General features: G+C 50.3%; 1 pseudogene; it reads right to left on the reverse strand.

The window, feature by feature from the left end:
• Positions 1-15,355: 15,355 nt before the first annotated feature.
• LOC125514930 (subtilisin-like protease SBT1.4 pseudogene) lies at positions 15,356-17,829 on the reverse strand (annotated as a pseudogene).
• Positions 17,830-20,798: the final 2,969 nt, after the last annotated feature.

The following is a 20,798-nucleotide window of genomic DNA, read 5'->3' on the forward strand; positions in this document are numbered from 1 at the left end:
ATAGCGATCTAGTCCCGACCGCCACCTCCCCTCATCCTGCCGACGACGCCAAGGTGTTGTCTCAAGAGGCACCAAATCGAGGGGAGACAGTCCCGGAGGCGCCTCAAGGCAACCTTCCGGACTTCAGGAGCCGCAGGGACGGGGCCCCTGAGAGCTCCGAGTTCGGCCCTCAGCCGAACACTGTGCCGGACCCTCCAGTGGTTCCGGACTCGGGCAGGCAGCCTCCTTATAAGGGGGGCAAAACGCCTGTGCTAGTGACCTCTGTCTATCCAGAGGCACCGGACCATCTGCTGGAAGCGCTTCGCAGCGCTTCCATCGACGAGGAGCACCGCACTATCATGAGTGCGGTGATCCAGAAGGTTCAGTCCGCCAAGAGCAGATTGACTGAAGCCTGCGCCAGCCTTCTAACAGGCTTTGAGGTAAGTGTGTTTAAAATGTAGTAGAAATATTACCGCATAGACAGTAGCCCCTGATGCTTTGTTCGGTGTTCACAAAGAAAAGCCGGACAGAGGACCAAATAATATCGCAGGAGTCTAATATAAGTATGTCAATATGCATATGCAGGCTTCGCTGCTGGCGTCCGCCGCACTAACTACGGAGGTCGCCGTACTGAAGCAGGACCTCGAGGGGTCCAAGAAAGAGCTCGGCCTTGCCAAGAGGCAGCTCGAGGAGAACAAGGGTAAGTAATACCCCGTTTATAGATATGTATATATAAAAAGGACGCGATTGCAAAATGACAGGATCGTTGTATGTTTGCCAAGGGCCACGACCGAGGTGGCGACCCTGAAGGAAGCGCTAACCAAGGCTGAAGATACAGCGGCCAAGGAGCACACCGAGCGAGAGAAGCACGAGGCTTGGGTGGGCGAGGTGCAGCAAGAGCTCCAGGCTCTCATGACAAAGCACGAGGCGTTGGAGCTTGACTCGAAGACGCGAGAGTCTGAGCTTGCCGCGGCCCTTGAGGGTGCAAAGAGTGCCAAGGCCGAGGCCCAGAAGGCCCTCCAGGAGATCGACGCGAAGAAGAAGATAGCGGCGGGTAAGGCTTTCTATATGCAAAGCAAGCATGTAAAAGTAAATTACCGATTACTTACCCAGATCCGGAGCTCTTCAGGAGCATTCGCAGATTTGCCCCGCAGTGAGTCTGCCGCCGCACAATTTTACCAGGCCGAGGACGGAAGCTCTACGGAGAAGCTGTTCTGGTCTCAGTATGCTGAGGCCGAACATTCGGTGCCGATGAGCGACTAGCTGAAGCAGATGGTCGAGCTACATAAGGCGGCCGATCAGGCCATGAAGGGCTTTCTAGTCCGGCTGTGGCCTGGCAACGCCCTTCCGAACAGCTTCTTCGGCCTGGTGAGGCGGCTTGTGGATGCCTGCCCACGGCTGGAGGTCGTCAAGCGATCCATCTGCATTGAAGGTGCACGCCGGGCTTTCGCCCGTGTAAAAATGTAGTGGGTCAAGCTAGACGCCGTGAAGCTGATCAAGGAGGGGCCGCCGGAGGGCAACGAGCACCGCCACCCCGAGATGTACTACGAGGGTGTTCTGCCGGGTGCCCGTCTTATCGTGGATGAGTGTTCGAAAGATGTAATATTTGAGTAAACTTGCTCGTTTTATCCTGTATTTATGAAAACTTGTTTCATATGCGCCATGCAATGCTTGTTTGAATTTAAAATATTACCTTTTGTTTGGTTGTTTATCCAATCTGAGAGATGGCTAGTCCTCGGCTTCTGCCCCCATGCCGCTAGTGCTGGGGTGTTCGGGATAAACCTGAGCACTCTTGTTCCCATATTTGGGTCCTTCGAGGGAGGTGCTCAGCGCAACGAACAAGGCAACCGGACTAATATTGCTTTATCACTCTCACTTAGCCATAGAATTCTATAATTTTAAATTTCGGCGAAGCCCCTGGTATTTGGAAGGCCGAATTCGGGGCGCGATACACGCCTTTAAGCCGGACATGGCCGGCCCCTCGCCCTAAGCGGCATAAGTCTTTAGGGACTCGAAAAACCTCGCCGAATAGCGACCAGTCTCTTGCCTTATCATGACAGTCAGTTTTAGCTTTCTCTACCGAGGTGCTCAGCCCGGCAGAATCGGGGCACAATCGCAGTAGTTCTCCTAGCGCTACCTTAGCCGATAGAGCGAAACGTAAGGTACCAAAACATAGGAGCCAGGCAAACCCAACATTTGACCAAAGACATGATTCGGAGCTGATGCATATAATGCTATAAGTTCGGGTGCCGCACTTGTGAAAGTGTTCGGACTTTTCACACCGCATTGTGGGGTACGTGAGCCCCTGGTGTATTGGCCGTACCAAAGTGTACGGCTGCAAGGCGTCGTTAATGAACACACATATATATATAAAAATGCAATAATGGTCATAATGTAATGCATTGTTTATTAAAAAGTTGCGTTAAAGCAGAGTGATACCGATAGTGCGATAAGCAAAAAGTAGGACTAAGTCCCTTCCAAGGGAGAGCTGAGGGATGAAATGAGATCTGAGATCAACCTGGGAATTCCGTTATATAACGTAGCTGTCTGCCTTCTTGGTTGCTGCATCATGTGTTCGGCAATAGTGCTGCCAGATAGTGTTTCCAGAGATTAAGGCCTGAAAAAAGAAAAAATAACCAAACGGGAAGCCCCTAGTGCAGTTTAGGCCACGTTTTGGGGCGTGCCGCAGTTGTGCCCCCCTCCCCACCTGTGCCCATGGTATTTTTAATGCGTAATTATGTACGCGCGGCACGAATATCGTTGTTGGGATGGGATTGGGATGGCCGCCGTATTGCTACGCGAGCTCAGATCGCGCCAGGCGGTCTATTTGCCGATTGCCTTGAGCGCGCTTGAAGGTGTCTGGGCTTTGAAACGTCGAACTGGTTGATTACCTTGAGAGGCTGCTTTGCGCTTCTCCTACGAGGGCCGCTATGTGCTCCTCTGTTCGGAGGGAGCGCTCTGTGTTTCCATTGACTGTAATAACTCCGCGGGGTCCTGGCATCTGGAGCTTGAGGTATGCATAATGCGGTACCGCATTGAATCTAGCAAATGCGGTTCGCCCGAGCAGCGCATGATAACCACTGCGGAACGGGACTATATCGAAGATTAACTCTTCGCTTCGGAAGTTATCTGGGGATCCGAAGACCACTTCCAGTGTAATTGAGCCTGTGCAATGGGCCTCTACGCCTGGAATAACGCCCTTAAAGGTCGTTTTTGTGGGTTTGATCCTTGAGGGGTCTATACCCATTTTGCGCACTATGTCCTGATAAAGCAGGTTCAGGCTGCTGCCGCCCTCCAAAAGGACTCGAGTGAGGTGAAATCCGTCGATGATTGGGTCTAGGACCAGTGCGGCAAATCCGCCATGACGGATACTAGTGGGGTGGTCCCTGCAATCGAAGGTGATCGGGCAGGAGGACCAAGGGTTGAACTTTGGGGCGACTGGCTCCAACACATATACGTCCCTGAGCGCACGCTTCCGCTCCCTCTTGGGAATGTGGGTTGTGTATATCATGTTCACCGTCCGCACTTGCGGGGGAAACCTCTTCTGTCCTCCGGTGTGCGGCCGCCAGGGTTCCTCCTCGTCATCGCTATGCGGCCCCTTGTCCTTGTTTTCGGCAATTAACCTGCCGGCCTGCTTGAACACCCAACAATCCCTGTTGGTGTGATTGGCTGGCTTGTTTGGGGTGCCGTGTATTTGACACGAGCGATTGAGTATACGGTCCAAGCTGGACAGACCCGGCGTACTTTGTTTGAATGGCTTTTTCCGATGACCGGGTTTAGAGCTTTTGAATCCGGCATTGACTGTCGTATCCTTAGTATTTTCGCTATTAATGCGGCGCTTATGCTTGTTGCGACGTGACCTACTGTTGCCATCCTTGGTATCTAAGGTACCATGGTTTTTTGATATGTTATTACTGCGAGCCAGCCAGCTGTCTTCTCCCGCACAAAAGCGGGTCATGAGCGTCGTGAGAGCTGCCATAGATTTCGGCTTTTCCTGACCAAAGTGCCGGGCTAGCCACTCGTCTCGGATGTTGTGCTTGAAAGCCGCTAAGGCCTCTACATCCGGACAATTGACGATTTGATTTTTCTTTGTAAGGAACCGAGTCCAGAACTGCCTGGCCGACTCTTCTGGCTGCTGAATTATGTGGCTCAAATCATCGGCGTCTGGTGGTCGCACATAAGTGCCCTGAAAGTTGTCGAGGAATGCGGCTTCCAAATCTTCCCAACAGCTAATGGAGTCTGCTGGCAAGTTGTTAAGCCAATGCCGCGCTGGTCCTTTGAGCTTTAGTGGGAGGTATTTGATGGTGTGTAAGTCATCACCGCGGGCCATGTGGATGTGGAGGAGGAAGTCCTCAATCCATACTACGGGATCTGTTGGGCCATCGTATAATTCAATGTTTACAGGTTTGAAACCTTCTGGGAATTGATGTTCCATTACTTCGTTTGTGAATCAAAAGGGGTGTGCGGCGCCTCTGTATTGGGCTATATCTCAACGCAGCTCGAATGGGTCTTGCCCGCTGTGTTCGGCCCGGCCGGGTTTGCTTTTACTGTATCCGGCGTGACGTTTGTCGTCTCGCAGAGTGGTGCGCCCTCATGATCCGTAGATCGATCTTGAATGTTTTACCTTGTCCTCCAGCATGTCTCGCAGGTCTAGATTATCTCCCCATGTCTTTTTATTTGAATGGCGTTGGGGTGGAGGCTGAGTTTTTGGCTGGAATGCCTCTCTATCGCGGCCACGAGGTGGCCGATCAGCCGTGTCGTACGCTTCTTCCTCTAGTCGGGGTAGTATCATGCGCCTTGGGTAACTCTTGGAGGGGCGCTCGAGTTTATATTCCTCGGCCGCGAGGACTTCAGTCCATTTGTCAGCTAGCAGATCTTGATCAGCTTGAAGCTGCTGCTGCTTTTTCTTCAGGCTATTTGTCGTGGCCATAAGCCGGCACTTGAAGCGCTCTTGTTCGACGGGATCCTCTGGGACGGCGAATTCATCGTCGCCGAGGCTTGCCTCATCTTCGGAGGGGGGATGTAATTGTCATCCTCCTCCTCTCCATCTGCTGCTCTCTCAAGAGAGCTGGCTCCTTCATCCTCCTGCTCTAAGTCTTGCTGGAGGGGATTGTTGTTGTCTTCGGCACTGTCCGGAGTATTATTATCTCCTGTGCCGGTATCACCACTTTTGCTTTGGCGGGACTTAGAGCGGCGCCGCTGACGTTGGTGCTTGGGTTGCTTCTTGGACGGGTCATCCTCCGCTATCTCGTCGTCATTGCCTTCATTGGGTGTATCCACCATGTATATGTCATATGACGAGGTGGCTTTCCAGTGCCCTATAGGTGCTGGTTCATGTTCGTCTCCTACATCGTCGTCCATACCGTCGATGTCTTCGGAGTCGAAGTCGAGCATGTCGGTTAAATCATCGATAGTGGCTACATAGTGGGTGGTGGGTGGGTGTCGAATTTCTTCGTCGTCCGCATCCCAATCCTGTTGGCCATAATCCGGCCAGGGCTCTCCTGACAAAGAGAGAGACCTTAGTGAATTCAGAATGTCGCCAAAGGGCGAGTGCTGAAAGATATCTGCGGTGGTGAATTCCATAATCGGCGCCCAATCGGATTCGATTGGCAGGGGCGCAGGTGGTTCGGAGTCAGAAAAAGGGTCCAGCACCTTGGTGTCACGGGCTGCGCAGAGGATTATGCTGGTGTTTGGCTCGATCACCATTGAGACTGCTACCCCTGAGGTGGTGTCTAACCACCCGTCCTAAATTGGCGCAGTTGGCTTCGAGCTAAGGGTCGGAGCTGATGCTGGTGCGGCCTCTAGGGTACTGTTCAGAGGCAGAGCTAGGTCATACCCATCGCGACAGTGCGGCGTGCCCGGCTGTGGCTCAAATCCGTCGAAGATCAAGTCTCCGCAGATGTCGGCCGTGTAATTCAAACTTACAAATCTGACCTGATGGCCAGGGGCGTAGCTTTCAATCTGCTCCAGATGGCCAAGCGAATTAGCCCGCAGCGCAAAGCCGCCGAATACGAAGATCTGTCCAGGGAGAAAAGTCTCACCCTGGACCGTATCGCTATTGATGATAGTAGGAGCCATCAAGCCTAACGGCGACGACACAGAGGAACTCTCAATGAAGGCACCAATGTCGGTGTCAAAACCGGCGGATCTCGGGTAGGGGGTCCCGAACTGTGTGTCTAGGCCGGATGGTAACAGGAGGCAGGGGACACGAAGTTTTACCCAGGTTCGGGACCTCTTGATGGAGGTAAAACCCTACGTCCTGCTTTATTAATATTGATGATATGGGTAGTACAAGAGTAGATCTACCATGAGATCAGAGAGGCTAAACCCTAGAAGCTAGCCTATGGTATGATTGTCTGTTGTGATTGTTGTCCTACGGACTAAAACCCTTCGGTTTATATAGACACCGGAGAGGGTTAGGGTTACACAAGGTCAGTTACAAAGGAGGAGATATCCATATACGTATCGCCTACCTTCCACGCCAAGTAGAGTTCCATCCGGACACGAGACGAAGTCTTCAATCTTGTATCTTCATAGTCTAACAGTTCGTCCAATGGAGATAGTCCAGCTGTCTGGAGACCCCCTAATCGAGGACTCCCACAGTTGGCACATGCTTCAGTCAATCCGCCCTTGGCGGGCCGAACCTTCTGGATCACCACACTCATGATAGTGCGGTGCTCCTCGTCGATGGAAGCGCTGTGAAGCGCTTCCAGCAGATTGTCTGGTGCCTCTGGATGGACAGAGGTCACCGGCACAGGCATCTTGCCCCTCTTAGAAGGAGGCCGCCTGCCCGAGCCCAGAACCACTGGAGGGTCCGGCGCGGTGTTCGGCTGAGGGCCGAACTCGGAACTCTCGGGGGGGGCGTCCCCGCGGCTCCGGAGTCCGGAAGGTCGCCTTGAGGCGCCTCCAGGACTGTCTCCCCTCGACCCGGTGCCTCTTGAGACAGCACCTCGGCGTCGTCAGCAGGATGAGGGGAGGTGGCGGTCGGGACTGGATCGCTATCCATGTCCGACGAGCCCAGGGAGCCGTCCGATGATACATCGATGCTGGTTCGCGGCGGCCTGCATAATCATGTTCGACGTTAGGGAAAGCAGTGCGACAAAGGAATGCTATGAGTTACTCTGGTATCCGAATACTTACGATCTCCCCGGGGGCTTGGCCTGGGGCAACCACTCGTCTTCGCCCTCGTCGGTGGCGGTGGAACTGTCCGGAAGGAGAGTCCTCTTCTTCTTGGACCCTTCGGCCTCCCCAGTTGGGGCGGCCTTCCTTTTCTTGTCTTCCTCGCCTGGAGGGGGAGCATCTTCTTCTTCCTCCTCGTCTTCGGGGGAAGAGTGTGCCGCAGAGTTATTGGACGATGAGTCCGATAACACCTGGCGTCGGGAACTCTTTCGAGTTCCCTTGGCCTTCTTGGTCTTCTCCGGCGCCTTGTAAGGAGCCGGAGCTAGCATCTCCATCAGGAGAGCGCTCGTAGTCTCTTCGGGCAAAGGGGCCGGACAGTTAATCTGCCCCGACATCTCCACCTAGTCCTATCAAAGGCATGGAGATTAGACCCCGCGCATAATTAAGCTAGGGAAAATAAATGTCCTACGGGATGTATTGAACTCACCGAACGCGCTAGACGCTTTGCGCTTCGCCCGCGGTCCTCGGCGAGAGAAGGGGGAACCTCGGCGCCCTTGAACAGCACCTTCCAGACGTCCTTGTGCATTGTATCGAAGAGCTCGCTCAAAGTCTGATGCTGGGCCGGGTCGAACTCCCACAAGGTAAAATCCCGTTGTTGACACGGGAGGATCCGGCGGATGAGCATAACTTGGACTATGTTGACAAGCTTGAGCTTCTTGCTCGCCATACTCCGGATACACTTCTGGAGTCCGTCCAGCTCCACCGACGAACCCCACGACAAGCCCTTCTCTTTCCAGGAAGCGAGCCGTGTTGGGAATCTGAATCGAAACTCAGGGGCTGCCGCCCATTTGGCGTCGCGTGGCTCGGTGATGTAGAACCACGCCGATTGCCATCCCTTTATTGTCTCCACGAAGGAGCCTTCGAGCCATATGACGTTGGGCATCTTGCCCACCATGGCTCCACCGCATTCTGCTTGTTGGCCTCATACTACCTTCGGCTTGATATTGAAGGTCTTTAACCACAGGCCGAAGTGGGGCCGGATGCGGAGGAAAGCCTCACACACGACGATGAACGCCGAAATGTTGAGGATGAAGTTCGGGGCCAGGTCATGAAAGTCCAGCCCGTAGTAGAACATGGGACCACGGACGAATGGATGGAGGGGAAACCCTAGTCCGTGGAGGAAGTGGTGAAGGAAAACTACCCTCTCGTGAGGTTCCAGGGTGGGGACGATCTGCCCCACAGCGGGCAGCCGATGCGCGATGTTCGCGGCTAAGTATCCGGCTCCGCGCAGCTTTTTGATGTCTCCCTCTGTGACGGAGGAGACCATCCACCTGCCTCCCCCTCCGGACATGGTTGGAGAAGGTTGAGGTGGGAAGTGTGGACTTGGGCGCTAGAGCTCGAGTGCGCGAAAACGGATGAGCAAAGGAGGAAGAAGGCGTGGATAGAAAGGTGAATCCTTATCCCTTTATATGGGCGAACGAAACTAAGCGTCCCCACTTGCCTGGTAAAACTCGCTTATCCCCCAAGCGCTGCAATTGATGGCGCGGTTGGGTTACCCACGCCCGTATTGATGAGAATCCCGTAATAAGGGGACACGATCTCTGCTTTGACAAGACGTGTCGAAAAACTGCCTCGCATTATGTGCGGGGCTGGTTAAAATAAACGGTTCGAATAATCACCGGGCCATGACGTAACGTCATGCTGCCAAAACAAGCCAGCAAATTAGATTTGCAAAAATATTATTCTCTCTACGGTGGAATGTGGAACTTATTTTGCAGGGTCGGACACTATCCTCGTATTCAAATTCTTCTGTGATGTATTCGGAGAAGGAACCCGCCTTGCAATGTCGAAGACAATACTGCGCGCCGGACTCATCATCATTGAAGCCTGGTTCAGGGGCTACTGAGGGAGTCCTGGATTAGGGGGTCTCCGGGCAGCTGGACTATCTCCATTGGCCGGACTGTTAGACTATGAAGATACAAGATTGAAGACTTCGTCTCGTGTCCGGATGGGACTCTACTTGGCGTGGAAGGCAAGCTAGGCAATACGGATATGGATATCTCCTCCTTTGTAACCGACCTTGTGTAACCCTAACCCTCTCCGGTGTCTATATAAACCGAAGGGTTTTAGTCCGTAGGACAACAATCACAACATACAATCATACCATAGGCTAGCTTCTAGGGTTTAGCCTCTCTGATCTCGTGGTAGATCTACTCTTGTACTACCCATATCATCAATATTAATCAAGCAGGACGTAGGGTTTTACCTCCATCAAGAGGGCCCGAACCTGGGTAAAACATTGTGTCCCCTGCCTCCTCTTACCATCCGGCCTAGACGCACAGTTCGGGACCCCCTACCCGAGATCCGCCGGTTTTGACACCGACAAGGGCCTTCACTTTGTCCTTAGGAAGTGTGTTGGTCTTGGGTTGGTGAAGGTTCCACTTAAGTGGAACATTGTCCTTCTCCTTCGGCCACAAGGGGTTCCTCAATGGGTAGGATATGACCAACATCCATTCTTCTTATGGCTTGGGGAGGAATTTCATCACCTACATCACAAGTACCACTTTGCTCCACTTGGGAGCCGTTATTCTCATCACACTCCACGTTACACGTTTCCTCAATAAGTCCCGTGGACTTATTGAGAACACGGTAAGCATGAGAGTTTATAGCATAACCAACAAATATGCCCTCATAAGCTCTAGCCTCAAATTTAGACAAACGGACACCTTTCTTGAGAATGAAACACTTACACCCGAACACCCGTAAGTACTTGAGGTTGGGCTTGTTACCGGTGAGTATCTCATATGGAGTCTTGTTCAAGCCTTTGCGGAGGTAGAGCCGATTAGATGCATGACACGCGGTGTTGATGGCTTCGGCCCAAAAGTTGTAGGGAGACTTGAACTCCGCCATCATGGTCCTTGCCGCATCCATCAACGTCTGGTTCTTCCTCTCCGCTACACCATTTTGTTGAGGGGTATAAGGTGCGGAATATTGATTCTTGATTCCCTCATCACTCAAAAACTCATCCAAGGTGTAGTTCTTGAACTCGGAGCCGTTGTCACTTCTTATAGTCAAGATCTTTTTATTGTGTTGTCGTTGAGCTTCATTTGCAAAGTCAATGACGGTTTGTTGGGTCTCGCTCTTCCTCTTGAAGGAATATACCCAAGTGTATCTTGAATAGTCATCCACAATCACCAAGCAATACTTTCTACCGCCAAGACTATCAAAGGATGGAGGCCCAAAGAGATCCAAATGAAGGAGCTCCAATGGCCTCTTCGAGTAGATGATAGTCGTGGGAGGGTGAGCCTTCTCATGTAGCTTTCCTTCGATACAAGCACTGCAAGCATGATCTTTGGCAAAACTAACATTTGTTAGTCCACGGACATGGTCCCCCTTGAGAAGACTTTGCAAAGATCTCATATTGACGTGGGCTAAACGGTGATGCCAAAGCCATCCCACATCAACCTTAGTCGTTAGGCATGTCGCGGTCTTAGTGGGTCGCTCTGAAAAGTTAATCACATAAAGATCGTTCTCGACATGCCCAACAAATGCTACTTTAAGAGTCTTGCTCCACAAGAGGGCCACGGTATCAATATCAAAGAAAGTGGCAAAGCCCATAAGTTCTAGTTGACGAACGGAAAGTAAATTGTATGCAAGGGACTCAACAAGCATGACCTTCTCGATCGTAAGATCATGATAAATGACAACTTTGCCGAGTCCCAATACCTTAGAGGACGAGGCGTCACCCCACTCGACGTTGGTGGGCATGGATGGAATCTTTTGCACATCCACCACCAAGTCCTTGTTTCCGGTCATATGATTAGTAGCTCCACTATCGAGCAACCATGATCCCCCACCGGAAGCAAACACCTACAAGAGATCAATGCTTGGTTTTAGGTACCCATTTTGTAATGGGTCCTTTGATGTTAGTAACAAGGGTCTTAGGAACCCAAATAGACCATTCAATGTACTCATAAGGAGAACCAACAAATTTGGCATAAACATGCCCATCTCTAGCATGGCACAACACATAAGAAGGGTTAAAACCGCCGGCTTTGTTGGGAATGGAAGCGTTGCCCTTCTTGGCATCACTACCCCTCATGGAGTTCTTCTCCTTCTCCTTAGTAGCACCCTCTCCCTCCTTCACAAAAGTTTGCTTGAGAGGAGGGAGTCGTTTGGCCTTGTCATTCTTCTTCTTGTTCTTGGACTTGGGCACGTACCCAATCCCTTCCTTGGCCACAACTCCCTTTTGGTTGGTCAAAAGGTCGTTGAGGTTCTTCTCACCTTGTATGCAAGACACAAGACCTTTCTCAAGTTGCACCTTTAGCTTAGTGTTCTCCTCAACAAGATGCACATGCTCACAACATGGGTTAGTAGCATTTGCATTATCAATTAACATCATACGAGGAAAAGTGGCTTTCTCCTTGGTTAGCTTTACTTGAAGTTGATCATGAGACTCTTTGAGGCTAGCATGAGCACCCTTCAACACCTTGTGAGCCTTCTCAAGTAGATCAAACTCCTCTTTGAGTCTAGTAAGATCAACCCCAAGCTTGGCCTTCTCGGAGTTTAGCACATGAGAGACAACAAGAGCATGATCAAAATCTTTCTTTAACTTAGCGTGATCAACGGTGTGTGACTCCTCAAGAGCCAAACGAAGACCACACTCTTCCTCAAGAGCATTGGAAAGATCCAAAATCTCATCGGCATAGTCACGACTATGCCCCTCCATCTTGGAGATAGTATCTTCGTGAGCCTCGATCATGTCATTGGCTTCACCAAGTTGTTCCAAGAGAGCAACAAAATGCTTCTTGGATTTACCCTTGAGTTTACCCATAAAGGACTCAAACTCATTTTTCCTCCACATTGGATCCCTCATATTCATCAATGCAATCCATCAAGGAAGGATTATTAATGATGGTAGTTTTGATGTTGGGGGTTACCTTGTTGGTGGCTTTAGCCATGAGGCACTTGGCGCTGATGTTCTCATTGGGTGAGTCGAAGAGAGACACTCGTGGAGTTTTTGCAATGGCAACGGAGGCCATGGCAACCGACTCACCATCTTCATCATCATCATCATCCTCATGGTACTCTTCTTGAACCACCAACGCCTTGTGAGGGGTATTCTTGGTGAAGTTGCTCTTGTTGGGGAAAGACTTGGCTTTGTCCTTTTGGATGAGCTTGCCACCATTATCTTCCCTCTTCTCATACGGACACTCCGCAACAAAATGGCTCACATTGCCACAATTGTACCAAGTCCTCACACATTGCTTGATCTTCGTGCCACTTGAGTTGTTCTTATTGAAGTTTGGCCTTGAGTTCTTCTTGATCCAAAATTGCCTTGAAGCAAGTGCCATGTGTTCATGATAGGCATACTTTGTATCTTCGGGGTTGCTTTCCTCTTTTTCCTCTTCTTCTTCTTCTTCAACACAAACCTTGGCCTTCAATGCAAGGTTGGGCTTCTTTGCCCTTTGAGAGCGAAGCACCGCATTGTCGGCGGTCTTGTCCAAGATGTTCATAGCCACAAACTCATCCAACACTTCACTTGAGGTCAAGGTGTGGAAGTCCGGCCTTTGACGAATGACGGAGGACATGGCCTTGTGGTAAGGCATCATTGCCTTGAGGAATTTGCGCTTGATCCAATTGTCATCCGTGTCCTTGCTCCCATGATCTCGGAGTGAGACCGCGAGTTTGGTTACTCTCTGATAAAGCTCACGAGGTTCTTCATCTTCTTTCATAGCAAACTCATCGCCTTCATCTTGCACTACTTCATAGTTGGAGCGTTGAATGCTTGCGCTTCCCCGGTAGAGAGAGACAACACAAAGCCATGCATCTTTGGCCAAGGCGAAGGGCCGAAGATGAGGTAGATCTTCGGGTAGAATTGCATCTTGGATGATGAAGAGAGCATTCTCATTGAATTGATTATCCGCGGCTTCTCGAGGAGTGAAGTTGCTTGGGTCATGCGAATAGAAACCTTCTTCAATGATTCTCCAAAAATTAGTATTCACATGATTTAAATGACGCTTAAAGCGATAAACCCAAGAATCAAAATCCTCATTTTTCACAATCTTAGGGGGAGGACCGGCATGATTCAAATGAGTGGAATGAATCGGTCAACCAAAAACAAGTGGTGGTTCCACATGGGCAAAGATGTCGGTGCCATTTTTACCACTAGAAGAAGGAGCCTTTTCACTACTAGCTTCCCCCTTGTCGGAGTTAGCATACGTCACCTTGTTAGTGGGATCACCCACTTTCAACGGTGCGGTGGATAGTTTAAACCCTTCAATGAATTTAGTAAACATGCTTTCAACCTCGGTCGTCATTGAGGTTTTCATTGTCTCCAAGGCTACATTGAATTCCTCACGGGAGACCGAGGTTCCCCCATCACCCGTAGACGAGATCGGTTCACACCGGAGTGCTCCTCCACACCGTCTACGGTGTCAACCATACTCTTCGGACGACAAAGTCCTTAGTAAAGAGACGAGGCTCTGATACCAATTGAAAGGATCGATATGGTTGACTAGAGGGGGGTGAATAGGCAACTAACATTTTTTAGCCTTTCTTTACCAAATTAAACTTTGCATCAAAGTAGGTTGTGTAGATGTGCAACTAGGTGAGCAACCTATATGATGCAACAACAACAAGCACACAAGCAAGCAAGAGAAGTAACACTAATAAGCTTGCACAAGTAAAGGTACGAGATAACCAAGAGTGGAGCCGGTGAAGACGAGGATGTGTTACTGAAGTTCCTTCCTTTTGAAGGAAAGTACGTCTCCGTTGGAGCGGTGTGGAGGCACAATGCTCCCCAAGAAGCCACTAGGGCCACTGTATTCTCCTCACGCCCTCACACAATGCGAGATGTCGTGATTCCACTATTGGTGCCCTTGGAGGCGGCGATCAGACCTTTACAAACAAGGTTGGGGCAATCTCCACAACTTAATCGGAGGTTCCCAACAACACCACGAAGCTCCACCACAATGGACTATGGCTCTATGGTGACCTTAACCGTCTAGGGTGCTCAAACACTCAAGAGTAACAAGATCCGCTAGGGATTGGTGGGGGAATCAAATTTCTCTTGGTGGAAGTGTAGATCGGGGCCTTCTCAACCAATCCCGAGCAAATCAACAAGTTTGATTGGCTAGGGAGAGAGATCGGGCGAAAATGGAGCTTAGAGCATTAATGAACTTTTGGGGGAAGAGGTAAGTCAACGAAGAAGAAGAGGACCCTCTTTTATAGAAGGGGATCCCATCCAACCGTTAACCCCCAAAACAGCCCCGCACAGGGCGGTACTACCGCAGGTGGCAGCGGTACTATCGCTGGACCCAACGGTACTACCGCTCCCCCTTGTGGTACTACCGCCCAGCCTGGGAGGGCTCGAAGAGAGAGCAGGAAACGTGCCCAGCGCGGTACTGCCGCGGTGGTAGGGCGGTACTACCGCCCTCGAGCGGTACTGCCGCTTCTACTACCGCTGCAAAGTGCCGCTCAACCCGACACGAGAGGTGACCCCCTCGAGTCGACGCGGTAGTAGCCCGGTACCGCAGTGGTACTGCGGCTGAGAACCACAAGCGGTACTACCGCTGGGTACCGCGGTACTACCGCTCGGACACAAATCAGCACAACTGCAAGGGGAACGAGCTCTCTAGTTGAAGCGGAAAGGCTCAGAGGGTGAGAGAAGGATGTGTACGTGTTGATTCCACCCAAGCATTACCAAAGCGGACCCCCTCTTGATAGAACGGTGACTCCTACGAAACTAGTCCACCAAACAAGAAACGAAAGAGCTACACCGTCTTGAAAAACACTCCGAGGGGAAAGAAATCGTCTCGTGCCAAAGGATGAATCTCTGAAAGGCTCAAAGCACACGGTTAGTCCGCAAACATATTGTCATCAATCACCAAAACTACATCGAGAGAGATATGCCTTAACAGGCGTGTCGGGGGTTGTTGCCCCGGTGTTATTCGTTCTTTTTTTTCTTCGTTCAATGGCAATGGCTTCACTTTTGGTGCGTCACTTTGGAGGTCTGCAAAGCTGCATATCAGCGATGGAGCCACGTTGAGTTCAGTTGAGGAGGTGATCCATCATTTTTTTTCTTTGGTGGCTGCTGTGGTGGTGTCGGAGACAGGTGACGGGGTTTGGTCTTAAGCTCAGAGATGTTCTGCTGTCTTTTTATTTTTGTCATATCGGTCTTTATGTGATTTATACTTCGATCTTTATAATAGAATGAGACGCGTATTACCATAAAAAAAGCGCAAGCGAGTAATGGTTGAAGCAAAAGTTATTTTCCATAGATACATACATGAGAAACATCGATGCATAATGCACTGTAGTACCTGCCCGACGCCAATCACATTCACATCTCCGCAGCCTGGCTCGCTGGCCAGGTAATGGCGATGGGGCTCGTCACCGTGTGCTTGCGGTCGCTCCACTCGATCGACCCGAACGTGTGATTCCCCTTGACGCTCCCGAAGATGCTTTGTGCAAAGGTGACCACGTACTCCCGCGTCTTCTGCGTCGCGGTGAACCTCAGCGTCCGGGGGATCACCGTGACGCGCACGCCGTCCGGGGCAGTCACCTTGGCCCTGTACGTGGCCCTGGCATCGCCGCCGACGTTGTGCACGACGCGGCGCTGCCTGACGACCGCCAGTTTGTTCGTGGTGAACACCACCGAGAAGGCCGGATAGTTGTGGTCGCCCACCGAGGATCCCGCGTGCGTCGAGCAGTTGGTGGACGAGCCGAACACGGCGACCTGCTCCGCCGTGTAGCCCAGTGCGCACAGGAAGGTGATGTAGTCCTCCGCGCCGGTGTCATACACGAGCCCTGGGTCGACGGCGCGGTTGGGGTCGATATGTCCGGCCCCGCGCGCGAACGGTGTGGACGGTTCACCGGTGGACATGTCACCGATGACGCCGCCGGCGTTGTCCACGTTGTACGCGGTGGTCATCAGGGCGGACTTGATCGTGGCGGGGCTCCACTCCGGCCTCTTCTGTCGAAGCAGCGCGGCGATGCCGCTCACGTGCGGGCATGACATGGACGTGCCCGATATGATGTTGTACTGCACCCGCCTCGTGTCGCCGTCGAGCTCCGTGGGTGAGTTGGCGCCTGTCCAAGCGGCGAGGATGTCCACGCCGGGTGCGGTCACGTCTGGCTTGAAGATTTCCGGCGCACGGAAGTTCGGGCCGCGGCTCGAGAAGGCCGCCATTCTAGGAGAAGGAGGCGTCGGGCCGACCACGGTGCCCCGGAACACGATCGTCGCGGTAGGGGATGTTTGCGCGCTTATGTACTTCCTGATCTTTTCGGCGGCGGCAAATGGGATGGCCGTGGCGGGGTGGATATGGGGGCTGCTGATGGCTTGCTCGCCGTATACTTCGGCGCTAGCGAGGATTGCTCCGGCGCCACCGGCGAGCTTGACAGCATATGGTTTCGCTGAACGGGCGTTCACGCCGGGATCGCACAAGACGATCTTCCCGGCTACCATGGTGGCGTTGAGCTTCCCTTCTTCGCACACATTCGAGCCCACGTCTCCTCCGTAGACCAATGGTATCTTGCTCGCACCGAGCGGCTCCCCGGCGTAGAGAGAAGTTCCCGTGAATGTCTCGCCGTTGCCGAGGATGACGTCGGCCGGGAATTGGCGGTTGAGTGTGGACGCGCCGACCGTCAAGAACCATGGCGCTATGTTGCATGCGGTGGAATCTCCGGGACCAGAGTTTCCCGCGGAGGCGGAGACGACGATGCCCTTGCTGACCGCGCGCAACGCGCCCACGGCGGTCGTGTCGTCATAAAATTCCGGGGCGTTGCCTACGGCGCCGAGGGAGACAGAGATAACGTCTACACCGTCCGCGATGGCCTCATCAAACGCGGCGAGGATGTCAGAGCTCGCGCACCCTTCCTCCCAGCACGCCTTGTAGACGGCAATGCGCGCGCCCGGGGCCATGCCGACGGCATTTCCTCTGGCGTAGTCGAAGAAGGCGGCGTCCGCAACAGCAGAGCCGGCGGCGGTGGAGGCGGTGTGGGTGCCATGGCCGTTGGTGTCGAGCGGTGACTCCAAGTCCTCGGCGAGCGCACGGCCGCGTGCAGCCTCCAGCCCGCTATGGAAGAACTTGGCGCCGACGAGTTTGTTGTTGCAGAGCGCGGAGCCGTTGAACGACGGTCCCGAGACGCACCCGCCACGGAACTTGCTGGGCGGCGGCGGGAGCGACGGGTCGGCGGCGAAGGACGCGCGGCCTTCCGGGTACACGCCGGTGTCGATGACCGCGATGACGACGTCCGTGGCGCCGTTGGACGCCGGGAGCAGCCCAGAAGTCGGCGAGAGGCCGAGGAAGGACGGCGTCAGGGTGGTGTGCAGCTCCTGCATCACGTCGGGCACGACGGCGAGCACGGAGCCTGAGGACGCGAGTCGCGCGGCCTGGCGCGCGGTGAGGCGCGCAGCGAAGCCCGTGGCAGCGTGCGAGTAGGAGTAGAGCACCCTCGGCGCCGGGGTGGAGAGCTCGACGGGGATGTGGTCGCGCAAGAAAGAGCCGTACGCACGGGTGGTCAGCAGGCCGCGGCGCGGCAGCCGTGGCGCGTGCCCGGCCGCGACGTGCACGATGTAGGAGGACTGGGCGTCCGTCGTCTCGATCTCCACCTCCACCTCCGTGGTCGCCGCCGGCGCGGCGACGACGGTGGCGAGCAGGATGCACATGGCAGCGAGGGGTCTGAGACTGAGCTCCATTGTCGCTGCAAGAGGTGTACGCGGTGAGCGGGTTGAGGTGTGGTAGTGGCCGGGACGGGGAGCACGAATAAGTAGGCCACCGCGGCAGCACGCGGGGGGAGTGGTTGCCGATCCAAATCATTCCCGGGATATGAATGATTTTGATCTCTGCACGAGGTAGCTCGTGGGCTCCGAAGTATTTTATTGCCAGGAGCGGAGAGCGAGACTCGCGTGTTACTTAAGATACTGTTATTGTCTCAAAAAAAAAAAACTGAAGATACTGTTATTTTCGATATTGTGCTGATCATACCTCCTTCAAAATTGTTGTTGGCTCGTTCCCTGTAGGAACGCACGAAGCCTCCATTTTGTCTTTTGGCAACAAAAAAATGTGGAGCATGTGTGTCCTTAAACTGATTGCACAACTAGTTATACTCATATTCTTTGATAAAGAGTGCATTCAGAGCAGAGTAATGGTACACATACATAGATTTACAGGTGCGAATAAGTAAATTTAGCAGAACCGGTATGTACTGGTGAAGCATCCGTCGTCCATGTCAACATCGACTAATAAACTGAGAAATCTTTTTGTGGGCTGAAATACATCTCTATACTAGTCGGACACCACCTCACCAGTACGTGAACAATGCCCTCACAACCTTTTCATTTAGTCATGCATGTGTGCTCCCAGACCAATCAACCTATGGTACTAACACTTTACTTTCTTGTTAGCTATTAAATGATTGATATATTTTACATAAATGTTTTATTTTTACATATTTTTATATATTTGAATTCCTAAAGACAAGATCTTTAAAACAAGACCAATATTCAATATATTTTAGCGTAGTTTGAATTTTACCGTTTCATTCGCTTTGGCATTTAAAAAAATGGATTTAACTCATTTCAAAAAACTCGTTTTACTTTGTTTAAAAAACTGATTTCACAATTAAGAGAACAAATTTGAGTCATTCAAAAATACAGATTTAACTCATTCTAAAATAGATTTAACTCAATTTGGAAAATAATTTTATTCATTTTAAAACACTGATTTCACTCGTATCAAAACACATATTTAAGTCATTTCAAATAACTGGTTGTGCTCATTTCTAAAAGGTGATTTCACTCACTTCCAAAAACTAAATTCACTCATTTTGAAACACTCATCTCACTTATTCCGAAACACATATTTCACTCATTTACAAAAACAATTTCACTCATTTCAGAAAATAGATTAAGCTTGTGTGAATTTTTTAACTCAATTTAAACATCGATTTCACATATTCGAAAACACATATTTCATTCGTTTCAAAGAACTGGATACACTAATTTCGTAAAACTGATTTGACTCATTTCACTGTGTTAAAAAAATGATTTCACTCATCTAAAAAAACTGATCTCACTCATTTCAGAAAAATAATTTCACTAAGTTGAGAAAACAGATTTCACTCATCATCATATTTCAGTTCAAAATGGATTTCACTCAGCACAAAATACTGAGTTCACTTGTTTAGAAATTGATTTTACTCAAAGCAAAAAAATGATTTCAAATATTTCAAAAATTGATTTAACTCAATTCAAAAAACAATTTCACTTGTTTCGTAAAACATATTTCACTCATTTATAAAAAAGGTTTTAAATAATTTGTTTCACATGTTTTACATCACTAGTTTCAAAAATCTGAAATAACAATTTTCACATATTTCACACCAAAACATGTGTCATGTGTATGAAAAACAGATTTCACTCATTTATAAAAAAGGTTTTAAATAATTAGTTTCACATGTTTTACATGACTAGTTTCAAAATTCCGAAATAACAAGTTTCACACAAAAAATGTCTCATGTGTATGAAAAACATATTTCACTCATTTTAAAAAATTGGTTTCACCCAATTCAAAGAACATATTCCACTATTTTCAGGAAGCTGATTTCACGCATTTCAAACGTTGAAATTTAGACTTGTTCGAATGTATTCAAGATTGATCTTGTTCTAAAGGTGTTGGCTCCAGGAGTGAAAAGGGAATTAAAAGTGATGGATTTAGAGATGGAGATAGGAGAGATAATGTCAGAGACATACATGTCATAGTCTGTACCCTAAGTAGTAAAAAGAGAGAAGCTGGACCATGCATGCGTCCTTTGCATGCGCATGGTGGGTCCGGTCTGATGAAATATGGTGACGTAAATATAGCAAAGAGGGGAATACAAATGTACACCTTTTGAGCTGGCAACATGCTATTAGTGAGAGAACCACATGTACATACCGGAACCGGTAATAAACACTTTGTGTTTACAGGTGTTCTACAGGCAAGTGGGTTTTGATTGGAGATTAAGGGGGCGGGGGGGGGGGGGGGGGGGGGGAGTGGCCACCCTCGTGAAAATCAAGGGGGAGAGGTTAGTCAGAAAGAAAGAATCCTAGTCAGCGTGTAATTCCGTGTAACCCTTTATATGTTTAGCATTATTGATTAAAAGGATATCAATTACTCCTACATCCGAATTCCGCAACAACACGACATCAAGGATGCACACTGTAAAATTAAATCATACCTCAACCGAACAACAAGTACTAAATTAGAGGTAAGCTTTATATGCACAGTTTTTTGACCAGCGGACGCGTTGGATGCCATTTGATCATCTAGCGTGGATTACGGCGCAAGGATGATGCCACGTCAGGATTTTCTATTAGTTCGTTGTGCCCAACTCCCTGGCGAACGTCATATTTTTATTCTCCACCACAAGAAGTAGCATCAAGTGGCACAGAGGATGTGAACAATGTAGTAAAAGTTGCTATATATACTTTACAAGTTCTTTCAAATTTGTTTTTATTAAAAAAATGAAAATCCTCATCTTTTTCATCTTTGAAAGAACAAAATCACTATTTTTTAGAGGGAACTTATTCTAAACTTGCCATGTGCATTTTTATTATAGGTAGCATGGCATTTTTCTATTGAAACGTGACATTATTTTGTCTTTCAAAACATGGCAAAAAAATGATCATTTTTTTGGAAAAATTTCATCAATTT

The sequence above is a fragment of the Triticum urartu genome, chromosome 6A, assembly GCF_056163025.1.
Source record: "Triticum urartu cultivar PI428250 chromosome 6A, HENAU_Tu73, whole genome shotgun sequence".
Lineage (NCBI taxonomy): Eukaryota > Viridiplantae > Streptophyta > Magnoliopsida > Poales > Poaceae > Triticum > Triticum urartu.